Source organism: Lolium rigidum, chromosome 5, assembly GCF_022539505.1.
Source record: "Lolium rigidum isolate FL_2022 chromosome 5, APGP_CSIRO_Lrig_0.1, whole genome shotgun sequence".
Taxonomy (NCBI): Eukaryota; Viridiplantae; Streptophyta; class Magnoliopsida; order Poales; family Poaceae; genus Lolium; species Lolium rigidum.
This window is the reverse complement of record NC_061512.1, coordinates 182,394,558-182,403,941: the sequence shown is the minus strand read 5'-3', so window position 1 is coordinate 182,403,941 and position 9,384 is coordinate 182,394,558. Positions and strand designations below refer to the sequence as shown.

Genomic DNA, 9,384 nt, shown 5'->3' with positions numbered 1-9,384 from the left:
CATTATCATACTAACATGCCCCCGCGGTGTCGAGTTCAACTGGATTACCTAAATCAGGGCATGACAAAAACAAGGAAAAGGAAAAGGTGACTTACGTTGACCTAGGAAATCGGGCAATAGGTTCCTGCCCACTAGATTGGGATTACAGTGAGGCAATCCGTCTTCGCAGGAAGTATGTCTATCTACCTTAGGAAGTTGCCTACGTCTATCTACCCTATGAAGTTGCCTACAATTTTTCCACTGATATGTTGATATAGAAAGATCTGCCTAGGGCAAAAGCAAATCAAAAAGCCCTTGCTAGGAGCTTTACGTTAAACTCCATCCAACTGATGGCTCCAATACCGCTCTAAGATCAAAACCGAATAAGAAAACTGAATATTGTCTCTCATAGTTTTGAAATAGAGCTCTTTTTGTTTTTATTTAGTGTTACTTCTCAATATTTTTATAATAGTAACATTACAAATTTGTTGTTGACACCTTTTGTAACATCGTGTGTGTGTGTCGTACTGCTTGCAACAACGCTGGTTGGGCCGTCAATTTCTGGGAACAAGCATGAATTCAAACATATCAAGCAGACTATGAAGCATATACAACATAACAATCTTCCGACAAACAGCCTGCATTCCTAACGTAACCACTAGGTGTGATATACTTATCGATGCTGCTATATTGGTCAACACTTCAGCGCAGTGAATAAATTCCAAGACTTCTTCCACTGTAGTGTCATTATCATGATAACCAGGAGAACGCAGTGCCCACTTTGACACTCAACTGCAGCTCAGAGGTAACTAGAAGAAAGAATGGCTGAGCGTCGCCAATTTCTTCAAAATCATCAACCACCCTGAGCAACGACTGTGGAAACACATACAGAACGTCAGTAGCTCAGTTAGCAGCTGACCTGACATGGCCTCAGTCTTTTCATGATCCGGTTTCGGCTTTCTTAATCTCAAATATCAGCTTCGTCCACACCCAGAGGAGGAACTTTTCTGCAGAATGGTCCATAAGAGATGCAAGGGCCTCCAACATTCTCGGTGCCTCAACATGCTCCTTGGTGGCTGCGACAACATACTCCACGAACTCTGGTATTTCCTCGCCAAATATTTCAGTGGTCTTCTCTGAAATCCAAGGCCTCATCTTCTCATGCAATCCATGCTGCAGAAAATAGTATTTGATGTCATAAGAATGTGATGGGAGCTAATATCGTAAAAGCATCGCCTGAAGGCAATAAATTGACTGGATCTCTTTTTGCATTTACATAAATCAAACATCTTTTTCAAGTACTGAAATCTAAAATTTAATAAGATTGGATAATTATTTTTCACCTTATCATAAATTGCCCAATCAACTTCATAAGCAAACAGTTCTTCCTTCGTCTTAGGCACAGCAGCAAGCAGCTGTTTTGCATCCAAAGTTTCCTCGTTCCCTGACTTGGATGGAGCTTGCAATTGTAAACCCACCTTCTCTCCTGGGGCACCGCTGTCCTGCTTATCCGAAACTAGACCTGGTACAGATACAATGCCCGTTTCTTCATCACTGCTCTTATGAAACCCATCACCTGTCCAATGAAGCAAAAAAAACAAATTCAGGTTCAAGATATAACTAGAATATGGAGAACATATTGTAATTAGAAAGCAAAAAAAAATACACTCACTTTCCATATGCTGACGTTTCCTCTTGTGATCAACTGTAGGTTCCCAGTCCATAGGGATATGCATTGATGAGACTGCATCAATTTGCAGAGAAGACGTTCCATCTTCAGACAGTTCCCCATCTTCCCTAATTTGCAGCGAAGACTCTCCATTTTCAGACACTTCCCCATCTTCCCTAATTTGCAGAGAAGACTCTCCATCTTCAGACACTTCCCCATCTTCCCTAACTTGCAATTTACTCTTCATTCTGTCTTCAATCATAAAACGGATCTTTTGCATAGCATCCTTGTCAGCGTCAGAATATTCTTCTGTGTCATACCGACATCTTTTTGTTTTCCCTTGACTGCTCATCTGCCCACCAACAACAGCTCCCATTTCCGTTAAATCTGGAATAGCTCTTGACGAGTCATTTCCATTGTCAGCTAAACATACCTTTCCATCCATTGTTTCAGTTTCTGCTTCTCTGGCATTCTGTTCTGTGGTATTCTCCCCTAATTTTGTTGCTTCGTTGACATTAAGCTATTTTAGCAAAATAAAACAAGCATAGATGAGAACAAAATAAGCATTTCACTGGACTGAGAACCCAAGGAAAGAAAAACCGTTGCAAATCAAAGCTTCAAAAGGAAATTTAAAATGCTCCAGCAAACAAAGCAAAACGGGGAAAAACTCACTTCTTCAAATGCTTTGGCTTCACCGATGTATGATTGGCAAAAAAAAAAGGTAACCAAATCTTCATAAACCAAAAAAAGGGTACAAATGTTAAAACTTTGTAATACGAACCTACAAGTTCAGAGTTGCTTTCAAGTATTATAACATTAATGGTAAGCAATTTTACAAGGTTAAGACTTCCTTTTATAGACAGCTCGCTGAACTCAATCATTCAGCAGCACTAAGATGGTTTCATATATTACCGACTTCAAGTATTATATGATCTACACAACAATTGTTTTAACAAACACTACAGAAGAATAGCGACATCACTACTAGTTCTGGGCTTCTGGCAACAATCCTACTTTAGTAACATGCACAAGATACATGTATGGTTCCCAAGTCCCAACACTTGAAAATTTCAAGAAATCATTACTGTGATCACTATAAATTACTTAACTAAATGAAACCTTGCATCAACTCGACAAGTTTTGAAGCCAATTCAGCTTAAGTCCTTAATTTTCACGCAGATCGCCACCCTTATGTTAGGTGCACTTATACATATACCACTCGGCTCTCCGTCCATTTAACAGTTATAAGTGCGGCATCAAATAACAAAAATACCCCTAGGGCCCCACATGTCAGAATCATCTATGCATTCACTGCCACATGGGCCCATTTTCCAGACCTTCTGCCTCTAAAGAGGTGCATCAAGCCGCTCCCCACTACTCCACCCGAATTCCCCAAGTCACCAGGGCTCCCTACCCCCACAAAGCTGTGGGCCTATTTTCCCCAAGTTACCATGGCTCCCCTGCCCCCAAGTCACCATGCATATCTACAAATTGAGATATATGATGCACTAACAAATCATTATTATATCCCCATCATGATAATAATAACTCGAACAAGGGTTAACTTCATTCCAGGAAATCATATATCCTAATCTATATATTTATCAGTAAATGTTGCAAGCATAAATAGCAGGCAGATGCATCCGAGTACATACCACCAGTTCTTGACCATCAATGCTCAGTTTGTTGAGCAACTGCCTTGCACGAAGACCGCCTTCGGCAGAATCAAATTCACAAAAGCCAAACGCAGTACGAGTTCCATCGGGATTTCTGAGTGGATTCCAACTTTTTACAACTCCACAGACCTGTAGCATAAAAGATGGAAATACACATTACTTTCTACTTGACTGATCCAAAGAATATGGCATCTAATGCCTCCCAAACTTTCCTTCTATACGCTCAAATTAACTAACTTTTATCCATGATAAATATCCTATAACATGCTTTGACATAACCTAAACGGACTTCCAAGGTCAGTTGAACCCACAACCTTATTCTAGTGATACCATCCTAAGAGATCATCTTATGAACATAGGAAGTACTATAAGTTAATAAGAGGCAAAACAACAATACCTGAAGAAGGGAAAGAACAAAATCACTGTCCACTGTTGACGCAATCTTGCCGACAAATACTATAAACTGTGGTTCATCAGCTGGAGCAACAGGTGCGAAAACGGTAGGTGGTCTGGACACGGCTACAGGGCCAGATGTTCCATCAATTACTGCTGGCCGTTGATGTGAGAATACACCAATGGGAGGATATATGGGTCTTGGAGGGAAGCCTAGAGGCTGTTGGTAGACAGGATAGTGCGTGATATACCTAGGATGTACTGTAGACAAAACAAAAACAGAAAATTCCTTCTGCCATATTAGTAAGCCTTCAGTAATTCAAACACGTAATGCAACTAATGCTATCCTTACAAACAAATCAAGTTAGCGACCAAACAAAAACAAAAACAACCTATAGTTAGTAAAGTATGAATAGGTTCAAGAAACAAGGGAAAATAATAAGATCATTCAGCTGAGACATGCAAGTAATTTCAGGCAGAATAGCCTGAGAAAAATCTGTACTTCTCCAATCAAAAGGACGAGTAAAGCTGGTCATTACTCTCAGCTTCCCTTTGAGCAGAAGGGTGCATTGGTAGGTTTATTAATTGCAAAATTTAGAGATATTGTACATATGTGCAAATTTATACAGTAGTAAATTACCAATTATAAAAAAAACTTATATGCATATCTTGCTATCAATACAAATAGTCAGAATGACATTTACGCAAAACAAAATATATGATAACTTTCAAGTTGGCAGATTTCTGCAGCCTAGAGGCAGATCTAGGTAGATATACAAATAGTCAGAATGACATTTACGCAAAACAAAATATATGATAACTTTCAAGTTGGCAGATTTCTGCAGCCTAGAGGCATATCTAGGTAGATATACAAATTATTAGCTAACTGAACTCAATAGGTTTGTAGTGCTCATTTGCAAAACTCAGTGAGATTGTGGCATCGTGCTACCATAACCAATGCAGACCATAGGATAGCTTCAAGATATGTTTACCTATCAATGGCTTATTAAAATGGCTGGGGTGACTTGAACAAAAAATGGAAATGATATAGCATGGACCTAAGGAATGTTACTTTGAAGTTTGCATGTATCCGCGGTGGGATGATGTATATATACACAATATTATTTAAATAGCATGCATCATATTATATTTATATATACACAATATTATGCATGCTAATTCAGTAAGCAAAGTAAGCCGACAGTATGTAATAATTAGACCACTGAAATGATGTGCAACTGCATTTGATTCAATGTAAAATAACCATTAGTACCAAACAACAACAAGGGTATCTAAAAAAAAAGGTCGTGAAAACACACCAAAGGTCGTGAACAATCATTAGATCTTCTGAAACAAACACGAGGCTCGCTTTCGTGTAGGGAAGTGTGTCCCGGCACAACCAAATACTGTCACAGAGAAGCAGTCAGCCATAGGTAAACGGGTAAATAATAATAAAAAATTGCAGCCAGATTTATTTTAAAATCTAACACCGAATCTGAATCTGTGGCCCCCTCTGACTTGATCTAATCCGACATGATAATTCCAAAAGTTGACAAGAACCATCTTAACATGATGAGAGACCGGTTGCAAAACCCCCGAGGGATTTTCTTTTCCACAGAAAAAAGATCAACAATTACCTGTTCTTCGATCTAATTCAAGTCATGCGCTGCTTCAAAAAAAAAAAAAGATCAACAATTTTCATTGCAGTAACTGAACAAACGTACTTACCGTAGGGGTTGAATGGGGGGCCTGGGAACGGAATGAATCCGCCCGGCGGTGGTGGGCGAGGCAGGTATGCGTGAGGACCGTGGAAAGCGGCGGGCGGGAATACCGGTGGGCGTCTCATTTGGTAGAAGGACGCTGGATACGGCGCCGGCGGCGGAACGGCGAAAGGTCGGAAGCGACCGTCGAACGGAACAGGAATAGGGTGCCTGGGTGCGGGGCCGGCGGCGTTGATGCGGGCATTGTACGCGGGGGCGGCGGCGGCGACGGTAGCGCTGGGTGGGGCGGCGGAGGCGCTGTGCGGGGCGTTTGGGCGCGGCATGGCGCACACTGCGCCGGAGGAAGAGAAGAGGCAGGCAGCAGAAGAAATTTTTGGAACTGGGATCTCCAAGAGAAGAATCGGCGCCGCCGAGGGAAGAAATCGTGGCCAATTTAACCCCAAACCTCGCTAGGGTTTCCCCATTTGCCTGCCCGCCCGATTTGGAGCGTTTGGAGCGTTTGGAGCGGCCGATCGAGGCTAACCGCGTTTTGGCAGGCGGATTGAGGTGTTGGTGTTTACGCTTTCTTGCCTCGGTGGCGTAGATTCTTCTCTTCGAGGTCTCAGTTCCAAAATTTTCTTCTGCCGGCTGCCTCTCCTCTTCCTCCGACGCAGTGGCCGGCATGTCACGCCCAAACGCCCTGCCCTGTGCCTCCGCCACCCAACCCAGCGCCACCGTCGCCGCCAACGGCTGCCGTTTCTTTTTCTCCGACATCACGGTCAACATGTCACGCCTACTGTTGCCGGCGTCTACGCTTCCGCCGCGCAACCTACACGCACAAGTGATACCACCCCACACTTAGGCTAGCCCCATTCAGATCCTGTTTGCTAGCCGCCTCCAACCCCTCAGCACTACGCCGTCGCCAACGCCGTATCCAACTCCCTTGTACCTATGGAACGGCTTCTACTATATGGCCTTTCATGTCACATGTGGCTTTTCGTGTACAAGCAAGTTGGGTAGATTCAATCCATACCCAATCACTACCCCTCCCCCAAGACCTTCCTCGCAAGGTTTTCTAAGACTATGGGCACTCCAAATCTCGTACATAATACATGGCTAAGTTTTAGAGGGGGTTGTGATTTGTACCGTGGGTTGCTAGTCTTTATATAGAGAGGGCGGATTGCTGGTGTTTATATAGAGAGGGCGATATTCGTTTTTATCAAGAAATTAATGCACGCCGATCGATGACCATATCCTCCGCGGCATCGTGATGCGTTGCCCGGATGTCATTGGTCAAAATTTTGGTAGTGGATCTAGATACAATCTATTTGGTTGACCATGGTAACACGGCACTCGCAAGGTCACGATAGCACACGTGCTTGTTTTGTTTGCAAGAAAAGGCTTATGACATTTTATATAGAGAGAGCGATATTCGTTTTTATCAAGAAATTAATGCACGCCGATCAATGACCATATCCTCCGCGTCATCGTGATACGTTGCCTCGATGTCATTGGTCAAAATTTTGGTACTGAATCTAGAAACAATCTATTTGGTTGACAACTGTAACACGGCACTCACAAGATCACGATAGCACGTGCTTGTTTTGTTCGCGATACAAGGCTTATGACATTTTATGTGTCATGATTTTCGAATATGTGTGTTAACTAATTGTATTTGCCATGATCGTATATGATCATTGTATAAGATACGCAAGATTTGGTATAATCAAGATAGTTATGAAATATAAGATTCATAAAGATTTCTTTGGGTTGTATGCCAAAGGGGAAAATCATGGCAAACGTGGAGGTTTTCAAATTATGAGTTTACTTACCACCACAAATACGGTTTGTCATACTTGAACATTCCTATGGTTTATGTGGTTTATGTGATAGCTACCCAACTTTTTTATGAGTTTCAATCTAATATTTTGGGTTATCTAGTCATTATCCTTGAACTAAACCTGGCAAAGTTACCAATGGACATGATATGGCAAATCTATATTAACTAGCTAAATACTCATGCACTGCTTTGTAAAAATCATCATGATTCTCTAGGAAAAAGAGATCGAGTATAGACATTTCTTTTACATAAAAGCCACAAATTGTCTTCTTTTAAATTAATAGAGCCCAACAACTAAGAAATGAGCCAACAATATACTGATGATGCCATCTTGGCACCAAAAACAGAAGGGTGAAACAAAAGGATAAACACTAAGAAGTTTGACATATCACAAGCCGACAAAAACAAACAAGCATAGTTGTGAAGACAATTGAGAAACGGTTGAAGGAGTGTAAGTGTTGGAGAAGAGCTTCGTAAGCATCACCTCCTTTGTTGGTTGTGCCTCGTTTTTATGAGCGGCTAACACTGCTGCAAGAAAATAAGTGTTTTGAAACTACAATTAGCAGGTTGACGAGAAAACTAGGCTTCAATGATTAATTTGTCTCTACTCTAATTGTCCAAATGGCCCAACATTAGGCCGCAAAATAATTCCATCATAATCTCATAATTTTATCCGAAAAACTATGAAGAATGGCAAAGGGCAGTGAAAGTGACTAGGTTTCCACTGACAAACCAATATCTCACGAAGTCGCTCCGCATCAATTCGATAAAAAGACATGGGGATAAAAATATGTTGAAAATCCTCTCGTTCCGCACACCTGGAACAACGTCCACCGTAACGGCTATGACAGTTGTGGATCTGACCAATGGAAGACAGTTGTTCTCGATCCAACAGCCAAATACAAGTTTCAATTGTGTGTGTGTGTGTGTGGGGATGTTTGGCATGAGAAATCCCAACCCTTGGCTTATTTCTTGGTAAATGGATTTCACACAACACCTCCCAAGGATTCCATGGCATAGGAGGCGAAACTCGGGTTATCAATTGGCACGATATCCTCAATTACCTCTTGTAGTCGGTTCCGCCAGGTCACCTCCCTAGGCGCAAAAGACCAACAAAAACGTAAGAACCACTGTCTCATTGATGCGCGTAGATGTACACATCCGTTGGGAACCCCAAGAGGAAGGTATGATGCGCACAGCAGCAAGTTTTTCCTCGGAAAGAAACCAAGGTTATCGAACCAGTAGGAGCCAAGAAGCACGTGAAGGTTGTTGGTGGAGGAGTGTAGTGCGGCGCAACACCAGTGAAACCGGCGCCAACGTGGAACCCGCACAATACAATCAAAGTACTTTGCCCCAACGTAATGTTGAGGTTGTCAATCTCACCGGCTTGCTGAAAACAAAGGATTAAACGTATCGAGTGGAAGATGGTGTTTGTTTGCAAAGAACAGTAAAAACAGTAGAATGTATTCAGATGTAAAAGAATGGACCGGGGTCCACAGTTCACTAGAGGTGTCTCTCCAATAAGATAACTAACATGTCGGGTGAACAAATTACAGGCGGGCAATTGACAAATAAAGATTCAATACATATCAATGATGATTACTATGTGATTTAATCAGGGCATTACAACAAAGTACATAGACCGCTACCCAGCATGCATCTATGCCTAAATAATCCACCTTCGAGTTATCATCCGAACCCCTTCCAGTATTAAGTTGTAAACAACAGATAATTGCATTAAGTATGGTGCATAATGTAATCAACACAAATATCCTTAGACAAAGCATCAATGTTTTATCCCTAGTAGCAACAGCATATCCACAACCTTAGAACTTCCCAGATTAAATGGAGGCATGAACCCACTATCGAGCATAATTACTCCCTCTTGGAGTTACAAGTATCAACTTGGCCAGAGCCTCTACTAGCAACGGAGAGCATGCAAGAACATAAACAACACATATATGATAGATTGATAATCAACTTAACATAATATTCTATATTCATCGGATCCCGCCAAACACAACATGTAGCATTACAAATAGATGATCTTGATTATGTTAGGCAGCTCACAAGATCTAAACAATGATAGCACATGCGGAGAAGACAACCATCTAGCTACTGCTATGG

At 41.7% G+C, this 9,384-nt stretch overlaps 1 pseudogene; it reads right to left on the bottom strand.

Annotated features, from left to right (window-relative positions):
• Window positions 1–729: 729 nt before the first annotated feature.
• Window positions 730–6,191, bottom strand: LOC124656800 (annotated as a pseudogene).
• Between the last annotated feature and the right edge of the window lie 3,193 nt (window positions 6,192–9,384).